Source organism: Hydra vulgaris, chromosome 10 (assembly GCF_038396675.1).
Source record: "Hydra vulgaris chromosome 10, alternate assembly HydraT2T_AEP".
Taxonomy (NCBI): domain Eukaryota; kingdom Metazoa; phylum Cnidaria; class Hydrozoa; order Anthoathecata; family Hydridae; genus Hydra; species Hydra vulgaris.
In genome coordinates this window covers 5,406,388-5,428,492 of record NC_088929.1, presented here as the reverse complement: position 1 = coordinate 5,428,492, position 22,105 = coordinate 5,406,388, and the positions used below count along the sequence as shown (strand labels likewise).

General features: G+C 28.8%; 1 protein-coding gene across 3 annotated transcripts in view; it reads right to left on the bottom strand.

Moving 5' to 3' along the window:
- The window catches only part of LOC136085753 (uncharacterized), a 207,903-nt gene extending 188,209 nt beyond the window's left edge, over positions 1-19,694 (bottom strand). Inside the window, exon 1 of one of the 3 annotated variants that reach the window (XM_065807143.1) lies at positions 19,565-19,694. The gene's annotated coding sequence lies outside the window, so the exon portion shown is untranslated. The remainder of the gene's footprint in view (positions 1-19,564) is intronic. The other 2 variants (XM_065807146.1, XM_065807145.1) reach the window with 2 other exon arrangements.
- Between the last annotated feature and the right edge of the window lie 2,411 nt (positions 19,695-22,105).

Here is a 22,105-nt window from a genome sequence, read left to right as displayed (position 1 = left end):
AATGTCTTGAATAGGTAAGAGCATAATAAATTGCTATACCTATACCCCCGGCTACAACAAGAGCAGTAAGTTCCTCTCTATAGTTGTTGGTGTCAATATATACATCACTTGGTTTTGTCTTGGTCGGAATTGTTTCAGTTGGTTTTGTTTTCGTTAGTTTTGTGTCTGTTAGGTCAACTTTTATTTTTTTAATTTAATTTTAGCTTGTAAGAGCAAAATCTGTAGTAATGAGCAAAATCTGTTGCAGTAGTTTCCAAAAGCTTGTTATTATACTCTTTTGCTGCGTCAGTTTTTAAATTTAAATCTGACGGTAATAAATAAAGACCTGGAGCTAAAGTTTGAATTTGCATTATTTAATATGGTTCAATACCGGCTAATATCATCACTAAGTTTTTAGGGCGCTTAATATAAATTTCAAGAACGTTTACATATTCATATCGTGCTTCTTTAGCAGCTAAATTTGGACCAACAAAAGATGACCTAACAGCTAGCTGAGCGCTAATTACACAGATTGTGTATGTTCGAATGCTATCTGATAATGCTTTAACTCCTGCAGAAGTAAATCTTTCTGTAACCTTTGGAATTTTTCCTGCTGAAAGATTTATTATTTGAATAAATCTTTCATCAGGACAAAAGCTCTTGTTTTCCCATCTTGAACAAAGTGCCTCTCGTCAAAATGGTATACCCAAGTCTGCAACCCCATTTCAGAAAAATTGAACTCTCTTTTTATCTCCTCAAGTTGACTATTAACAATTTCAACGTTCCGTGGGTCAAATTTTGTTGTAGATGGTAATGTAAGACCTAATTGCCATAAAATTTGTCTCACAGAATAGTAAACATGAAATCTGTAAATCCATCGCATATAAGGCTCTGTACAATAAAGCATAAGTGTTGGTACTCTACAATATGCCGTAGCTGTGATACAGCAAAACTTGATACATACATATAACTTGATAAGATACAGCAAAACTTAAAACATTTATATAAAGAATACTGTTAGATGGTTCTACCCAAGCCTGAGGTGGATGCATTACTACCTGATATAAATAAGTGAGAAAAATATTTAAATATGCTATGCAAAATGAAAATTTTGCGTTAACATATTATCACAGGAGTTTCTAGATCAGCAATTGTTATAGGACGGCGTGATACACCTTTTGTTGTAGTAGGTGGTTTGTCAATTTGCTTAACGTCTTGTATTGATAAAATTATGCTTAGTTTAAACTCTCGAGTTAGGTAGTAATGCTTGCCTCCATCAAGATATGATTCATCTGATCCTGCTGCAGGTATGTTTGTTAAAACTGGATAGCAGTTGTCTTTGCCTGTTTTACCATTTATATTAGTATTAGTATATAAAATGCTTAAGTGGATCCCACCTACCGCACGTAGTATTATCAACTGCAAATTTTATAACATAAAGTCGTTTATTTCTAACTCTTCGTTTCTTTTTGTTGTTATATCTATCAATTAGTCGTGTAATTAAAGCTCCAGCAGCTATAAAAAAATCCATAAATTTTCCGCAACAAATCCAACAATATTAAAACCAATAATAAAAATCCAATATAAAATATTACCTATAATAGCAATCGCGTCTGCAGCTTTTTAAGCTAGCCACTTAAAAGAGTTCGCAAGATGATCAAGAAATCCGTTTTTTTTTTTTGGACCACCATTGTTGTCCGTCTTTCCATTGTCAGGTCTAATAATAGTTTATCCTTTATTAAATATTGAGCTAGTAAGGCTATTAACAATTCCATAAATAAAAACTCCAATACTGTTATTACAGCAAATTTTATTCGCAAAAAACAAGTTTAACTTTTTGCCGTAAAGTAAGTCTGTCATCATAAAATAGTGGTCTAATTAATTGTCTAATCTCTAAATAGCTTGATTAAATGTTTCAAGTTCTTTATCACCTTGTTCTCCATCTTTTATTGCTTTTATTTTATCGTTAACTCTTTCTTTAGTAACTTGAGCTGCTCGTTTTATGCTCCTTTCTTCAGCGAGACAATCACTTGTACTTTTCATCTCTCTTCCTATGTCGTTAATTTTTACTTTTGGTAAAGCATCGCTTACCGCAGTTACAATTTTATTTAAAGCAGCAATAACCTGTACCCCTTTTTCTTCAAATAATTTTTCAATAGGTGTATTAATTTTATCAACAAGTTCATTAATTGTGTAAAGATCTGCGTCAGATATCTTTTGGTTTTTTAAAAAACTCTACTATTCCTTAATCTCTAAGCATGTACTGCTTTATATTACTATCATTCAAAGCATTGAATTTTGTTTCATGGTCTTTTGTTGATTGAATTCTGTATGATTTTTTTGTCCTCGGCGCTTTTTTTATACAAGGATTTTTTGATGTTTTAAATAGCACACTTCCACACATTGTGCAAAAAAATATTGTATATTACGGAAGTTATGACCATGCAAATTTTCTAACCCCTTCCCCCCCTCCCTTCCCAAAAAAAATGAGAGGGTGTAAATTTTGCATATTCATAACTTTTGTAATTTACGATATTTTTCTACGTAATTTAAAATCTGTCGATAAATTTAAATTTAGTTAAAGTTTGTAAAGTTGAACATTTTACTACATTAGTGCCCTCACGTTTTTGAGGTAGAGGGACCAAACGTTTTGGGACTTTTTTTGTTCCCAGGCCTCTGTCATCCCAAATTTTTGATAAGCTTCCTCATTTGGCATAGGCATACACATACTTAAGTTTGGAGTTTTCACAATGTGTGAAGGTGTCCTAGCTAAAACATTAAAAAATTTTGTGGGCGCCTTTTGTGTAAACTATTCAAATGTTTATTAATTAAAAAAGTTACTTAGTTTTAACTAATTAATAGACTTCCAAGACTGATTAATAGACATTGACTTCTTCTTTCATAATACATCTATTTTCATAATACATTATTTTTCATAATACATCAAAATTTCATAGTAATTCGACTTCCTCTTTCATAGAGGTTAGACGTTTATTTTCCAGCTCGTGAAAAGTAAATTTTCTTTGAGTTTTTTTATCCCATGACATGGCCAGCTATGCTGGTATTGTTAACAGCTAATTGGATTGAAACGAACGCATAGTTTACATGAATGTATACTTGAATTCAGCCAAAATATTTGATAGAAACTAACAAGAAAACTGAGCTCCTAAAATATATGAAAAAATTTCTCAAATAGTTGGAAAAAACAAAATAAAAAGCTTAACATGTAATGCGTAAGAAAATTGGATTCTTGGTATGAAATCAAAAGAAGATGTAAATCTTTTAAATAAATCTGTAATTCAAATATCTGAAAGTAAACAAAATATTAATTCTAAGATTCGGAGTGATGTTGGGATTTTAATAACGGTAAAATGAGTCCCACTTTTTGATGACGAGGAAATCTTAAAGTTCTTTTTATAGGAGAGTTCTGTAAAACATACTACTTATCAATTCAATCAGAACTTAAAAGATTGTTAAACTTTCATATCAAACCCTCCGAAAAACGTGAAGATATTCCTCATACAATCGAAATTGAAGGTATAAAAATAGCCTTACATTTCGCTGAAAAATTGTGGAAATTCTCACCCGCCTTAACAAAGATGCTTTGTACCACATAAAAGCAAAAAAATTGATGATGTCGAAGTAAAAAAAGCAAAATTTAATGAAGAAAAAATCTCAAATAACAACAAGCAACAAAACTTGAAATCTACAATCGGAAAAAATAACAATACAATTGACATAAGAAAACTTGTTACTATTTTAAAAACAAGGAATTAAAAAAGGAATTAATAAGTTGAAAAAGAGTGAGAAGGTGAAGTGACTATTAGTTGCGCAAACAGTGAGGTTAAGAAATAAATTAATGAGCACATACAAAACAAAATTAATAATAAAAAGACTATCATACTTAAGGACTTTTGTAATCCCAACACAATAATATCGGACGAAATTCAGTATTTAGCAATGGAATTAAGTTATATAATAGTTTGGTGCCTTTAAATTTAGAGAAATGGAAATTCGGAATCGAAGTTGTTAAACATGTGAAAAAAGTTAAACTAGTTTAGTGTTGATATATTAACATTAATAAATTTAACAATTATGTTCCTATAGTATTAACAAAAATTTTTGGATAAAGCTTTTAACTTATGCGGATACATAACTTCTGATGGCTTATTTTTTTAAAGATGTTTGATAGTCCTTTCAGAGCAAAAAAAAATGCTTCTTATATATCAAATATGAAACCTTATACACTTCAAATTCCTCTGCTTATTTGATCATTCAGTTCCAATTTAGACATAAAGGAAAAATTTTTCAGTTTATAGATTGTTTCAATGCTGTTACTAGTGAGGGTTTACTTAGTGCTTCAGTTAAAGCTTTTTTAATTTTCCTTTGGATATTATGAGTTGAAAATCTTGGATTTTATGAGTTGAAAATACTTTACAAAAAGTCTTTGTTCCTATGGTTTTCTGTCTCAAATATATTTTTTTAAATATAAATAGAACATTAATTTGCGTAACCACTGCCATTTCTTCTTTTAAGTGAGTTTATTAACAAGTTTTGATTTTATTGTTCCGCTGAGTCTAACAAGAAATATTTTTTATATAACTCTTTATTCAAATTTCTTATATAACTCTTAATGAACAATTGTGTTGGCAAGTGGTAATAATATTTTCTTATAGCTTGTATTTTAAACAGGCATTAAAAGAGTTTCTTCACCTATAAATATTGTTCATCGACACTTTTTAAATGTGGTATAATCAGGCTTAAAAAATGCCTGCAAGATAAATGTTGCGATGAAAAGCGTTGAAATTTATTGCAAAAAACAGACTTAATAGTCCTTCGGAATTTTTTTCAAGTTATTTTTAATTGGTAATCAGTTATTCTTTGGTTGGCCATTTGAGTACAGAGCTAAACACAAGGCTCGATGATACAGTTTGACGAAAGAAGTGTTATAGAAAAAGCACCTCTCTTTTATTTCCTTTATTCTAATCTTCCTCAAAAATATATGCAGAAATTCTGTGTTTTTGTTATACTTGATGAAATACTAAATACTAATAAGAAATACTAATTTACCAAAAGCTTTATTATTGTAAAATCAAAGCTTTATTAGGTTAGCTTGACTTGTTAGAAATTTTGGTTAAATTTTACTAAACTGGTTAAATTTCAAAAATGAGCTCTAACCAAATCATACAAATGAAACATTTCAAAACATAAAAGTTTAGCTTTAGGTATTTCTACGTTACTTTAACTTTAAAAGAGCAAACCTTTTCTTTACTTAGGCGCCTAAATATTGTTATAAGAATTGCAAGAAGAATCTGCAAAAAAATGGAAAAAGAAGTCTTATTGGTCTAATTTATATACATAGAATTACCTATAGAGTGTAAATAAGTTTATAACAAATTTGATGAAAATTTTTGATGATTTTATTTTAAAAGTAGTTTTTTGCTTATCTATTTATTTTTTTAGGTGACCCAAGAAGACAAGAGCTATCGGTTTTATCACAGAGCATCCCTGGAAAAGCATTTAACTAGGAAGTTCACGTCTTCGTCCTTACTGATTACGGGAAAATACGTCCAGAGCTCACTTCGAACCCTGGATCTCTTATTTATAAAGCAAGCGCTCTAACCATTCCGCTACAGCCGTTTTAGCTATACATACAGTTAACTCTCGATATCTCGAATACTTAATATCTTGAACTTTTTCTGATGTCCAATGGACATAACGTACTCGTTTAGACTAAAAACCTCTCGATATCTTTTTTTTTTTTTCAATTGTTTTGCTGTTTAACAATAAATAATCAACATATATATATATACAAGAAAAAAATATGTCCGTAGAAACAAAGAAGACAGTAAAATCTTGTCATCAAGCACCGCTTTTGTATATACAATAAAAAATAAAAACTTTTCTTTTTTACAATGATCTTTATAAAATAAAGAGTTAAACAGACAGGGGCTCAAAGAAGATGAAAATGACAATAAGTCATCGCAATCTTTTTATAGAGCCCCTTTATACCTTTTTAATAGAATATAGATATTAAATTAAAAACCCTAATGGGTATAAACCTGCAACGCTAATCAGTAAATCAAAAAAAGATCAGATAGAATAAATACTAAAATAATTAAAATTACTTGGTGATCCTTTTAAGCACAAATGCTTCTCAAATTTTAAAAATTTCTTTTTTTATTCGAAACTTAAATGATCTTAATGACTTAGCCATACATTTGAATTCTTTTTGATAAATATTCCCTGGGGTGTCCAAAGTATTTTTTGGTCTTTGAGATAGCAAACTTCCAGACATGGAGCAAACTCCAAACATTTATATGTTTATACTTATGTCAAATAAGGATGCTTGGCAAAAAATTGCGATGATTGGAGGCTGGGAACAAAAAAGACCTAGATTTTGTGCCCCCACTGCCTTAACTTGAAAGCAACAAGTTGATGAAACATTTTTTGTGCTATTTTCAAGACTTATATTCATTGATAAATTTAAGTTTCATAGTATTATCTCTCAGAGTTCAAAAATTATGGCAATATAAAAACTTGCAACCCCCTCAAATTGAGGAGGGTTTAAACTTTATATGGTCATAATTTTTGAACGCTAAAATATTATACAATGAAATGTAAAATTTATCGATGAATATAATTTTAGTTGAAAATAATACAAAAAATATTTCATCAACTTGTTGCTCTCGCGTTTGGGGCAGGTGAGGCCAAATTTTTGGGGCTTTTTTGTTCCCAAGCTCCAATCATCGCAATTTTTGCCAAGCATCCTTATTTGACATAAGTATAAACATATAAATGTTTGGAGTTTTCTCCGCGTCTGGAAGTTTGCTATCTTAAAGACCAAAAAATGCTTTGGGCGCCCCTGACTATTCCATATATTTGGTCGTCGATATGCAATGCTATATTCAGCGTAGTTATTAAATTTTTGAGGCAGTTTATATGAGTTACTAATATTTGCTCTTAGATAATAGTTTTCATTTATGTTTATTTCAAACTTGTTATTAAAGTTTGCAGGAGAGAGATTATTATTGAATCGATACATAAAAAATAAATGCTGACAGATATTTATTTCAAAAACATCCACCATTTTCATATCTTTCATTATAGGTTTGACGTGTTCACGCTTATTTTTAGAGTAAATGATTCTGCTAGCATGTTTTTGTAGACTATAAATATTTTTAAGTTTTGATGGTTGCGTTCTCGCCCATGTTATGTTTGCATAGCTGATGAAGCAATGAATTAGCCCAAAACATGTTATTTTGAGACTTTGTTTATTAATATATGAGCGAACTCGATACATCATACCAATTATATTAGTGACTTTAGATTGAATATATCTTATTTGAGGAAGCCAGGATAAATTCTTATAACCAAAAACTCATAAGAATCTAATATTGACCTGTTTTTTAATTAAGTTATCATTTAAGATAAGGTCAGGCAACTTATGAGGAAATTTTTCTTCTTGTGTTTTTTTATTGAATATATAGTTTGTTTTCTCTGAGTTAAATGAGAGTTTGTTAGCCCTAAACAAATTATTTATTTTATTTAGTTCAATATTCATATTTAAGTATAATTTTTTGATATCATTGTTAGTAAGAAATATATTTGTATCATCAGCAAACATGACTGAATTAAGTTTTAAAGATGCATTGCAAAAATCATTTATATAAATTAAAAATATGAGTGGACCAAGGATAGATCCTTGGGGACTCTACATAAAACATTTAAAACTCCAGATTGTATATTACACACGTATTGTTTTCTGTTGGTAAGATAACTTTTAATCCAATTGTAAGTTTTATTAATTATACCATAGTGCTTTAGTTTATATAATAGAATGCAATGGTCAACTGAGTCAAAAGCTTTTGATAAGTCAATAAATACTCCTAGAGTAAATTTGTTTTGTTTAAAACCATCAGTTATTTGATTAACTAATTCAATGATTGCATGCTCTGTTGAGAGGTTTTTTTGAAATCCAAACTGGTTTGGGTAAAATAATTTGTTTTTAGTGAAGTGATTATAGATTCTATTATAAATTACACGTTTAAAATTTTTGAAAATACAGAAAGTATTGATATAGGTCTATAATTGGTTATGTCTGAATGTTCATTGGATTTAAAAATAGGAATTACTTTGACTAATTTAAGTACATCAGGGAAAATCCCCGATGTTATTGAGAGCTTAAGTATATGGATCAGAGGTCTGCTTAGATTGATTTTATTGAAGATAACTAAATCGCTAGTTATTTCATCAAACCCTGGTGCTTTCTTTTTTTTTTTAAAGAGGAAAAGACTTCTTCGAATACTTCATAGTTGAATCCATTATCATACATGATAGCATTATTTGTGGATTTTAGGTAGTTTTTAAATGAATCAGATGTTGGACTTATATCTCCAACCTTAATATCTTAAATAATTTGGTATCCCTAAAAAAAAAAAAAAAAAAAAAACAATATTTTTGATCCACAGGTTAATTTTCTCTAGTTATCTCGAACTTTTCAAAATTTTTTTTAAGAAATGTTATATTAACATTTAGTTTTTTAAAATTCAAATTTTTGAAAAGTATTGCAGTGGAAGTTTTTAAAATTCGATTTTTAAATTCCTTATTTTTATTGATAAATTAATTTGTAAAAAATTAAAAAAAAAACTCGATATTTTTTAATGAATCGAATTGATGAAAAGTAGAGTAAACTATGGTAAGAGTAAACGAAAATAAAGAGTGAGCGGGCTAACAATTTTGTTTCTTTTGCATTTATTGAAAGTACCATTTGAGCCTGCTTCATCATCTTCATCTGAGCCTGCTTCATCATCCTTAAATGAGCAACACTTCATAGAAAAACTCGAAGGCAATTTGAAAAATGTTTTACAGCGCCACCATATTGACACGCAAAAAAAAAACCAAAGACTCAGCATTGAGAGAGTTGAAGGCCAGTGTCTAAGTATGTCTTAGGTGCTCGAAAAACTAAAGCAAGACGATGAGGCCAAAAAGTTAAAACAATTAAAGAAACGCAAAACTCACTTCAGTGAAGCTTCAAATAAAACTCAGCGAGTGCAACGAAAAAAACAGAAACAAAACAAAGACATCAAGAGGTGCAAAAGTGTCGCAGAGTTGGGAAGAAGCATTGCCAACTCAAAACAAAATGTGGTACCGATGTGAAGCTTTTAGTTGCTAGTCTTGGGTTTGTCGATTGTGTTTACCCAAAAAATACAAAATTGGTGAAGAGTTTTTTTGCACGAAAAAATGTCGCCAACCTGCGCTCTGCCGATGAAACAACTCTTTTTTTTAATTAATAAATGGTTTTTTTTGTATATTTGATTAAAATAGTTTTTTGTAAACTTAACTTCTCATAAGATTAGTTTTCATTTTATTTTTATTTAATTTTGCTTGATTTTCTTAATATCTTAAAAAATTGTTATTAAAAATTAACTAGTTTACTTTTGTCCAATTATAAGGGGAAAAGTAAACTTTTTTTTCTTCATAAAAATCGATTTTTTTAAATTTTTATAATATTTTTTCTTAATTTTTATATATTTATATAATGTAAAAAGTTCTCTTTAAAACAAAAAAAAAAAATAAACATAAAATATTTTTTCTTCAAAAAAATATTTGAATTTGAACCTAAACCGTTTACTTTTCCCCAGTTTACTTTACTCCTTTTAAAGAATAATTTATTGTTTTTTTCAAACGCGATTGCCGCTCGTTAAAAAACAAATCTATAATAGAAAAATGCAAGGCATTAAAAGACGTAAAAAAAAAGGGGCGTTTAACAAAACGGTTGCTCAAAAGTATAGTGTCCCAAAAAATAAATATCAACCTCGTTTAAATATAAAACAAATTATTAACCTCGCTGGAAAAAATTGGCACAAAGGCTGAACGGAAGAAACTTTGTAGTGGTAATTTCAAAAAAATTCATAAAAAAAAGCAAAAGTGCTGCCGTGACGAATGGTATAACGGTTTCATGAAATGACACTGCACTTTCAATATTGTTTTCGAATTACAAACTTAAAAATATCTTTAATACCGGTAAGTTGGAAGTCAGGGGGAATATAGTATAGTCAGACTAACTGGCGCGGTAGCAGGGAGTAAGTTATCTATGTTGTTATATGTTTGGAAATCTAAATCCCCTTCGATGTTCTACGCACATTAAACAACTTTCTTTCACATATAAAAATCAGCTTAAAAGTTGGATGACCGGAGGCCTTTTTACAGAATGGATAAAGAAGATTGATTCATCTTTTTGTGCTCAGAACAGGAAAATAGCACTCCGGGTGGTTAACCGTTTTTTTCCAGCCACACATTAAAGGGCTAATAAAATCAACCTGATATTTCTTTCCCCTACCCAGTGGGCACAGTACGTTTTTAAACCTTATAAAAACGTCTTAAAAAACGTTTTAAAAACGTACCGTGCCCACTGGGTAACACCACATCTGTCCTTTAGCCCAAGGATCAAGGCGTAATACGAAGTCTTAAAGCTCAATATTGTCACAAAATTGTGCGTTTGTGTATCAAGGCTATCGATAATAACCTGTCGAAACCTCTGTCGAAAATTTCCATACTTCATGCAATGAAGGATCTTTTTTCTTCATGAGTCGAAGGAGACTGTCGCATTATTTTCGCAGAGGTACATTGGTACCTCTATATTTCAAGAGCTTCGCGCACTTTTCAATCAAATTTATTTGTTTTCATTTTAATTGTTCTTACGTTTACGCACTTTGTTTCTTGTAAGTAAAACTTATTATGGGTAGCTATTGCAGACTGGTAATGTTTCCCCTCGTTTTAAACTTTTTAGATGTGTTGAGTTCGAGTCCAAATTTGAAGTTTTGTTTCGTCTATGTATCTCTTTGAGTATTTGCATTCAATTAAATAACTTCCTGGTTGACTATCATATGACAATTTAGTTTTGTTGTTACTAATGTTGTTAGTTAGTTTTTAGTTTTGATGTTAGTAATGTTCTGGATTTGATTTGAAGAACTCTAAAGCCAGCTTTCCAAAATATTTTCCTTAGTTTCGGGGATAGTGATGGTATCCACGGTAACAATAGAGTTGGGAAGTTAAGAGAATCTAATTGAATTTTGTTGATTTTTAGGGACTGTTTATTTCCAATTAAGTTTGCAATACGAGTTAGTTGACTTATGTTGTATCCGTTTTCGTTAAACATTTGAATAAGGAAATTAATCTCATCTTGTAAATATAAATTTAGAATCTTGGGGTCATGATTTGAGTGAGGATTAATTTGGATATTTGTAATGGTTTCCTTTCTGTAAACTTTAAAGTCGTATTTTCCTTTGTTGTGATTTCTTACGGTTAAATCGAGGAAGTTTAGAGTTCTATTTTCGCTTTCAATTTCGATCGAATATTGTACCGCAGGGTGTTGTTTGTTTAAGATAACTAGGAATTGTTCTGCTACTTGTATGTTGGAAAATCTAGCGTGACTATCCTCGACATAGATAGAATATAGATATCCTCGACACTTGGATAGAAACTTAGGAGGATTTACTGACATTGCAATTTTAAAAACGTTTTGTTCATGATGTTTCAAAAAATGATTCTGCAAGTACGACCATGAATGAAAGACCTATAGGACCAGAATTCTCAAGTTCATGGACTTCGTTGTTCCACAGGAAATAGCTACGGTGTAAACAAAGCTCTATGAGTTTTCTTATTTCAGATATAGTAAGCTTGGTGGAATATTTGTAGGAATCATCTTAGTTTAATTGGTTTATAAGAATTAAAGTAGCTTCCTTTAGTAGTATTGATGGATATAGGTTTATTATATTAAATGAAACTTGAACCTCGTTTTTGTCAATCTCCCATGAATTTGCTTTACTAATAAAATCAAAAGAATTTTTCAGACGTGTTTCATTTTTATTTAAGACAGGTTGTATTTTATTTACTACGTAGTTCGACATTCTATAATTATTAGTGCCGATAGTTGATATAACTATTCAAATAATTTTCCAAAGCTTTATCGTGTTCTATTTTCACAAAACCACACCTTTATCTAACGGATATATATCGATAGTTTTGTTTTCCTTAATTTCCATAAGAGCTTTTCTTTGTTAAATTTTGTTTTTTTCCTTTTAAATTTTGATTTTTGTTTTGTTTTTGTTTTGTTTTTTGTTTTTGTTTTTTTATTCTTATAGACCAATTAGAGAATTATTATAGAAACAAATAAAGATGATTCCAACAAATATTCCACCAAGCTTACTATATCTGAAATAAGACAACTCATAGAGCTTTGTTTACACCGTTGCTTTTTCTAAAACTTTTTGAAAAAAGCTGAAAGGAATATTCTTTATAATTATCAAATTAATCCTTCATTACACAATGAATAATCGGTTTGGAAAAAGTTTTTCTCCAAATAAATCTTTTTTTTTTAATAATAACAATATAAATAAACAATAACGCATCATACACTTAATAAATTTAGACAGAGCCGTCCCGAGGGGGGCGTAGGGGGTGTCTAGCACCTCTACGAAGTTTATTTGTCGGCAAATTTGATACTGGAGTCGGCAAAATGGGATCTATAGTTGGCAGTCGGCAAATGTTGGAACATAAGGACCTTTTTTTCTAACTTTTTTTTTTGGATATGTCAGTCGGCAAAAAATGAATACGTTTCAAAAATGTTTCAATAATTTTTTAAATGACATCGCTAAAATGGTCACTAAAGCTAAAAAGTATGAGTTTTGCAAATTAAAAAAAATTATTTTTTGAAAATACTCAGCTGACGTAATGTTTAATATATACTGGTTCTATTTTTTTAAATGCAAAATTTCTGTAGAAAAAATTCAAGACTATGGGTGTTAAAAATAAAATCAAATAGTAAACCCATAGTACTACTATGGAAATTTACTAGGAGCAAGAGTTTATAAATTTGATTTATAATACAGACCAAATGTCTGAGGTTCCTAACACTATCTTGCTAAAGTTCTTTTTAAAAAAATTTTACTGTGTACTTTTTTTTTTTTGAATAATTTTATCAATAAACTTCATAAATACTTACCAAGAGTCAAAAATCTTATTCTAATAACTATACAATGCTAAATAATGTTTTTACAAATATGTCTGGCTATGAAAACAGCTGTTTAACAAAAGCTAGCTGAGACATTTTATGAAACTATACTTTTATTATATTTGAATTTTATTTTAACACAACTTACAAGTATTTATAACAAACTTGTTAAAAACTCGTTTATGATCTATAGACAACTATGTGTGAAAAGTTAAACTTTATCAAAGAATACATATATATATATATATATATATATATATATATATATATATATATATATATATATATATATATATATATATATATATATATATATATATATATATATATGTATATATATATATATATATATATATATATATATATATATATATATATATATATATATATATATATATATATATATATATATATATATATAATGTTTCAGTATTATTAGATTAAATTTCATTTTTAAATTTTAGCCAGTTAAGTGTAATTCAACCAAACTTCCCGCAGGTCAAACTCACGTAATAAAGCCTTTGGTTATTAATTAAATAATAAATAAGACCAACAAAGCTTTTTTTTTAAAACACTTACAACAAAGCTGTAGCAACCACTATTAGAGTTGGAAGTTACTGAAAGAGCCTTTGATTAAATAAAAGGAACTAAAAGGTATGATGTGGTTTTTCCAACTAGTAAAAAGAACACAGAGTTTCTGCAATTGTTTTTTGAAGAAAGTAATGATTATTACGAAGTAAGTAAAAGACAAGTGCTTTATAACACTTTAAAGTTGTATCATCGAATATTGTGCTAAACTTAGTACTCAGATGGTCTAGCAAAACAAAAGCGGTAACCAATTTAAAATAATTTGAAATGCAATTTTTAGGCTTGTTCAAAACATATTTGACGGTGTTAATTAACAATATTTCTAAGTGAAGAAACAACATCTTTTAATGCATGAATAAGATTCAAAAAGCTTTTGCCTACGGTAACCGTAGACTAAAACTATGGAACACTTTTCAATAAACAAAGAGTTTATATATCCTTCAAAAAATAAAGAGTTTATTTATATATCCTTTAAGATTTTTAATAAAAGAGTTTATTCTTTATAATCTTTAAGTTTTTTAATAAAAAAAATGAAAGTTTTAAAATCGATAAATAATTTTTTATTTTTCTTGCGAAAAGAACATCGAGTCTCCATTTTTCTTTCTTAGTTTTTTACTTACTTGATTGTCTCCTTTTTTTTATATTGAAAAGAATTTGATAAATAATTGTTCACTTTTTTTTCGAAATAAAATCGAGTTCTTTTATTCTAATTTTTTTATTTGTTTGCTTGTCTATTATTTTTTTATATTAAAAAGAATATGATAAATTTTTTTTCGAAATGAATATTTAATTCTATTATTCTAAGTTTTTTATTTGTTGATTTCTCTTATTTTTTTATATTTACAAGAATTTGTAAGTAAATTTGAATGAATAAAAATACATTGAGTTTCTTAATGCGTGCGATAAAGCGTTTTCATGAAGGAAATCAAAACCAAGCTTAAAAGTCTACAAAGCCCTGGATTACGAAAAAACTTATTAAATAAAAAATTAAAAAAAAACAACCTTTCAAAATGATAAAAAAATACAAAATTTACGAAAACCTGTTTGAAAACCTGAAAAAACCTAAAAAAATATTTTTTAAAGTTATTACAAAATAATATAAATGATAAAATAATATAAATGATAAAAATAAACTTGGGATATAATAAAAGAAGTGATAAGAAAAGAAAAAAAAGCTGGTGATAATACTTTACCGCACTGAGGATAAAAGAACAATAGCTAAAGAGCAAAAAGATATTGCAGATAGTTTTAATAACTTTTTTATAAATGTCGATAAGAACCTAGCAAACAAAATAACTTCAGGAAAAAAGTTTAAATCGTATTCGAAAAAAGTGGACTTCGTAATAAATGACTTTGAGGTATCGCCTGAAAAACTTCGTTTTGCTTTTAGTATGACAAATGCCAAACAAAATCTCAGATCTGGTATAAGCCTTAGACTTGTTAAAGAAGTTTTTGATATTATTGAATTCTCCTTACTTATTATTTTTAATCTTTTATTTAAAAATGGAGTTTTTTCTGACCTCTTGAAACTTGCTAGAGTAGTTCCAATATTTAAAGATGGTAATATCTCAAAGTTATCTAACTATAGACTTATTTCTATACTCCCATGTTTTTCTAAAATTCTAGAGCTAGTAATGCATAATAGGCTTTAATGCTCTCTGACAAATCGCAAAGTTCTAAATAATAATCAGTACGGATTTAGAGAAGGGCACTCGACAGAACATGCAGTAATTAAATTAGTTAAAGGAAATTTAAGTGGATTTGAAAACAACAAATATACGCTTGGAGTGTTTATTGACCTCTCAAAAGCCTTTGATACTGTGGACCATGATATTGTTCTCTGCAAACTTAAAAGTTATGGAGTCAAAAATAATACTTTTAATTGGATTTGTTCCTATCATTAAAATTGCAAACAATGTGTATCTTATGACAAAACGTGAGATTGACAACCTTGATGAATGATTTAAAACCCACAAATTCTCTCTAAACATTACTAAAAGTAAATATACTCTTTTTTCTAAATCTTCTAAATGTGACACTTTGCCCTTTAAACTCCCGGATGTTTCAATAGAAAAAACCAAGTTGCAACGGATATTCTGTGTTAAATTCTTAGGCGTTTTAATCGATGAGCAAATAAGTTAGAAAGAGCACATATAATTAATAGAAAATAAAATTTTAAAAAGTATTAAAATTATGTATAAAAGTAGATATATGTTGGATAAAAACTGTTTAAAATCTATTTATTTTTCATTTATTAATAGCTATATAAGTTATAGTAACAATAACTTATATTAAATGCTAATAGTTACACCAGTACTAATCCACTGCTTAGAAAGCTAGGAATGCTAAATGCTATCGATTAAATGTTTATAATATTCTTTTATTTATGTTTAGATTAAAATATCATATTCTGCCTAACATTTTTGAAGACCTAAGCTTTATTATACAGTATGTAGTATGTATTAAACAGTTATGTAGTTCATACATATCAAACAAAGTATTCGTTGCTTAATTATCAGGTTCCAAAAACTTTGTTAAAACAATCTGAATTCTCAATCACATACCGAGGGCCGAATTTTTGGAACTCATTTCTCCCAAATAATAGTAAAACTACAATTTTAATTTAAACTTTTAAAGGTATACTAAAAAAAAAGTTACTTGATTATGACGTATCTCAAATTCTATTTTAGTTTTAAAATATTCTCTTTTATTTTATAACTTTTCCTTTTGTTAAAAAGCGATATCACTCTTTACAAGTAGATACTACTACATCATTACATCTTTAAATGTTTTTTTTTTTTTAAATTTTAAGTTGGATTTTATTCGGAAAAGAAAAGAAAAATGTAACACTTTTTATTTAAAAGTATTTAATACTATTTTTCTGAGATTGTAATAATCTTGAAAAAACATTTGATAATGATGAATTTATATTTTTTATGCATTTTAAACAAATGAAAAGTTGTTTTGAAAATTATGCTACTTGTAATATATGTGGTACAAAGCTTTCCATGTTGCATGATCATTCGAGACGTTTGGGGTTTTCTTTGTTTTTCAAATTTCTTGCAGTGGTTGTGCATTTAAAGATACATTTTTTTGTTCTCCTGTTATCAAAAACAATAAACCTGGTATAAATACTAGTGAAATTAATATACGCAGTGTTATGGTATTCAGGGAGATTGGCAGAGGGAGAGATGCAATGTTCACTTTTACCTCCATAATGAACATGCCACCACCTCTATCAAAACCTAGTTTTGACTGTATTAATAGCAAACTTTATGATGCTTATAAATCAGTTGCTGAGCAAAGTATGAAAAATACTGCTATGGAAGTTAGGAGGATACTGAAACCTGACTCTAATATGAATAATGTTATTGATTGTGGTGTTTCTATCGATGGTACTTGGCAGCGGAGAGGATATTCGTCTTTGAACGGTGTAGTGGTGGCAACGTCTCACGACAACAACAAGGTATTGGATACTATTATATACTGTTATATTATCTAAGTTTTGTAAAGGTTGTCAAATTTGGGAAGGAAAAAAAGGGACACTTAATTATGAGCAATGGAAAGTTAATCATTCCTGCCAAGTAAATCACACTAAATCAGCCATGGTGCTATGGAGTCTGCTGGTGCAACAGAAATATTTTGCACTTCAGTAAATAAATATAACTTTCGTTATTCTAAATATCTTGGGGATGGAGACACAACCTCATTTAGCACAGTTATTGCACAAAAATCTTATGGTGATGACCTTGCTCCAATAAAACTAGAATGTATTGGGCATTACCAGAAGCGTACAGGGAATCGACTACGTCTTAAAAGAAAAGAATTACAAAGGGTAAAACTATCTGACGGAAAAGGTATATCTGGTAAAGGTTGGCTCACGGATAATGTAATCAACATGTTGCAAAATTATGTTGGAATGGCTATTCGGCAAAATTCAAATAGCCTTTTGGAAATGAGGAACTCCGTAATAGCTTCACTTCATCATTGCACTAATTTTACTTCTGAAGAATATCGTCATTTATTTTGCACCAAGGGTGAAAAAAGCTGGTGTAAATGGCAGTCTTATATAGCAACTTGTCAAGTTACATACAAGAAAAAGGTAAATTTACCAGTTGCCATTATGGAAAGATTAAGCCAGTATTTCAAGATCTAGCAAATGCTTACAAAATGTTTGCATGGCATGACTCAAAATGGAAATTAAGCGTTTAATCAATTAATTTGGAACCGTTCCCCTAAAACTGTATTCACCTCTAAAGCTGTTATTGAAACGGCTGTTTACTCTGCAACCATTACTTACAACGATGGCTTTGCTAAGTTATCTTCTGTATTTGATGCTCTTAATATTAAATCTGGTAGTTACTTTGAAATTGGTGCAAGTTAAAAAAACTCCATACTGTTAAAAAATATGAACAAAAAAATATCAGATAAAACAAAAAAAATTAAGATCTGTTAGAAAAAAACTATTTTGGACAAAAATTAGATAAAGAAACTGCAAATGATTATTGTTCTGGTGGTTTTTAATGGTTTATCTAAGTAGTGTACATGATTTATAATTTTAAAATTGATTTTTCTCAATTTTTTTTTTTTATGAGAAGCCGTAGGAAAACAATGATATCTCAATAAAAAAAACATTATTTTAGCTTCAAATTTTCAGGATATGCTCATTATTATTGTTTTGAGTGCCTGAACCTAAAAAAATAAAATAAAAATACACTTAAACTACAAATACCTTATCAAATGAGTGTTTTATCGCTAAAAATAGCTTTTTACACAATTAAGTCTGCCATTTTTGATCATTTAAATTTTTTCAAAAAAATTTTCGTTCAGGCACAAGCTACACTAGTATACTAGGATTTGGCAAAATTTCAACCTTTAATATTGATGTAATCTTAAGATATTTATGTTCTTGGAACGTTAACTTTTTCACCTTTTTTTGCTGAGTCAGCAATTTTTTTTTTTCAAATTAAAATATTTTTTGCAATATGTTTTAGATTTTTATCTATTATGCCAGTAATTCATCAAAGGTATATATAATGTGTAAAATATAAGAAAATAGAAATAATGGCTGGGTACCACCTTTAAAGAAAACTTTAAAAAAATATTTTTATAAGTAAGTTTAAACAACATAAACAGAAGGCAAGGAGGGAAAGAGCAGCAAATTTAGGGGACCCGTTTGCGAATTTAGAGCTCTTTTTGTAAATTAAAGGGGCGTTTTTTTTTTCTAATTTAGTTTCGGTATCAACATCTCATCCCATCATAAAATTATGGATACGTTGCTGATGTTGAATAAAAAGTGCTTATATGAGAAAAACTAAAAACAACAGCATATTTTGCTGTAAACAAGTTTTTTTAACTTAACGCCTAATATAACAGCATTAATCCATAGTTTGCTGTTATTTATTTTTAAGTAACAGCTTTTTTGCTAAATTTTTTCCACTGTTAATATGAATATAACAAGACAGATAAAAAAAAATAACAGCATAGTAATATCATGTCGCACAAAAAAAAGTTGTTTGCGCTTTTATATCGTGTCTCAATCCTGATACTTCTCTGTCAAATAAAAAAGCATTTTTACAATTTTGAAAACAAATTTATCTCCATCATATTTCACTTTTTGTTCGGTTGAGATTTACGTGTTATAATTAATCTCCTAAAAAGGTTTTACTCGATTTGCTTTACCTTAATTAATAGCATAACCCGTTCGAATAATTTTTTTTACTACTCATTATTTGAAGCATTTAATTATTGAAACTTAATTTTTTTTTGTTAAACTTCATTGAAAATTTATTGCATCTTAACTAATTAGGATAATCTATTTAACTTGATTCTGTTTACTTAGACTTGACTGCTTAAAAGATTTTTGAAGAATTATGTTCAAGCTAAAATTTAAATTAAAGTTTTAAATTAAACTTTTAAAAGTTAAACTGAATTCTACAAAATAGTTAAAATTAAAAGAAAAATATTTAGTATTGTAATTACCTTTAATAAATCTATGTAAATTATCTTCGTTCTAATAGTCACTGCTTCAACCCCTTCGCCAAGGATTTAAATTTTAAATTAATGATCAGTCGCTAATAAATAATTTATAAAGCACAAAAATAAGAAATATAAAGTAATAAAAAAAATCTATAATTTGAATATTGTATTCTATAATTGTTTTGTATGACGCACTCCATAAACTTTATTTTGTTCAGCAGACTTTTTTATCAATAATTTTTATAGTAAATATAAAAACTAACGATAACAAACTATTTAATCTATTCAAATATAGTTGAGTATAAAATATTCATTTAACTATTTCTCACTCAAGAAACCAGAAACAAATATAAAAATTTTAAATAACTATAAAAGCGTTTTTTTATATTATAATAAAATATAAATATTATTATCAAAATGTTAGGGGTCGTTAATAAAATGCGTACGCTCATAGAGAAAGGAAGGTCTTTAAATAGCGTACAAAAGAGTACGGTGAGGGGAAGGTGGAGGAGAGTTCGATTTAAAAGTACGTGCTATCACAATTAACAATTACTTGTTAATAACTAAATGTTTTTGAATATATAACCACTTGAAAAAATATATTAAAATCATACCGTGTCCCTCTATGCACATACATGCCGCGTTTCTTAAAATAGCAAGATCTTGTTGTAAGACTAGTCGTTGATTAAAGAAAAACTGAATCTGAAGCTTCATCGTTAACAGGAATTAATCAAAACACAATACAATCAGTTTTAAGAAGGTATGATCGAACGAATTCAACATTTCCTGGTTCTAGAGATGGTGCTTGTCACGTTATTTATAATGAAGATAAAAGAAAAAGAATTGAAGAGCTAATAAACAATAATACAACAACAACTACAACTTAAAATGCTTTAAATGTGAATCATTTATTACAACTGTCTGGAGATAGGTGACCAATCTTGGATACACATATAAAATTATTCAAAATTACCAATTTGTAAAAAGAGAAATGACTCACCTATTCATCGCCACCAAAATACTGTTTTTATTAATGAAAGTCCATTTAATTCACACATGTTTGGCAGTCATTTATGAGAAAGAAGAAGAGTAACACCAAATCCGATCATTTGCCCATGGCAGAGCAACGTTTCAATGATATTGGCCATCAATGTTGTAAATATTTATCATTGCAAAGCTGTTAGTCAACACAGTTTTTTTTAACAACATTTTGATGAAATTGTACGAGTTTTAAAGACAGCGGAAGAATTAAGAATCTCAATTTAAATTAAAGGATGGGGGGGGGGGAATTAAACACGCATGGCAACAGGCCGGAGGGGGCAGGCTGAACTTTTTGATTTTAGTTGTACGTACTTTATGTACGACCCTTTATTATCAAAAGCTCAAATATCAAATAGATCTATTTGTCTAGACACCGTAAAGTAGCTGACTTGCATTTGTTAAATTGTTTGTATTTTAAATACCAAGATTTTTTTCAGTTATGTGAAGGGTATTTCGGAGATGGTTTATTTAGAGAGAATTTCATTCGTAAAATGATATAAAAATAAAGCTTTTACTAATTAATATTAATTGTTTTACTTTATTTAACATTTATTTTTATATTATGTATACAAAACCCAATCAATAGTTTTATCTGAAGGCCTGTCAATTGCTGTTTTACTGAATTTGTAACATAAGTATTTTAAACATGTTTCACAAACGCAGTTACTAATTAAGTAATCAAAAAGTTTTTTATACGATATAAAAAATTCAATAGCAAAAACAAGAAACCTTGCGAAAGTATCACTCAGCAGATGTCTTTGAATTCTAGTTGAAATAAAAGCTTTAATTCAATCAAAAATGTTTTACAGCTTATTTTAGAAACTCTTTTATCATGAGTTTATTAAATTGTGTTAGCGTAATACACTATATTGTAATACACTATGATTCAGCGTAGTGTACTACGCCACATAGCGTAATACATGGCATGATCCAGCGCGTATGTTGCTGACATACAGGCTGGAATATATCCACCATAAGGCGCAAAACGAGACCTAACAACAACAATAGTATAAATAGACCTAAGAGTTATAATCAGTTGGGATCTTAAACCAGAAAAACAAGCATATAAAGCTGCGTTGACTGGAAGTAATATTCTCGGTCTTTTGAAAAGTACTTTTATATTGCGAGAGCCAAAACTATGGATGAAACTCTATAAAACATATGTCAGACCACAAAATGAATATGCAGTAAGCACTTGGTCACCATTAACAAAAAAAGGTCAAAAAACATTTGAAAAAGTTCAGCGACGAGTCACCAAGATTGGACACGCAATGGGACAACATAGCAATGAAGTATGGCTAATTAAACTCAACCTAACTAATCAAACTGTGTGACAAAGAGACAACCTCATTCAAGAACTTAAAATCGTAAAAAAATTGACAAAGTGAAATGGTGCGTACCAACAATCACAAGAGAATCAAGAACTATTCGTTGAGGACAATTAGCAAAGAATTAGGGCGCAACTCGGCACTGCAAAGCAATATCTTCACTAACAGAAACTGT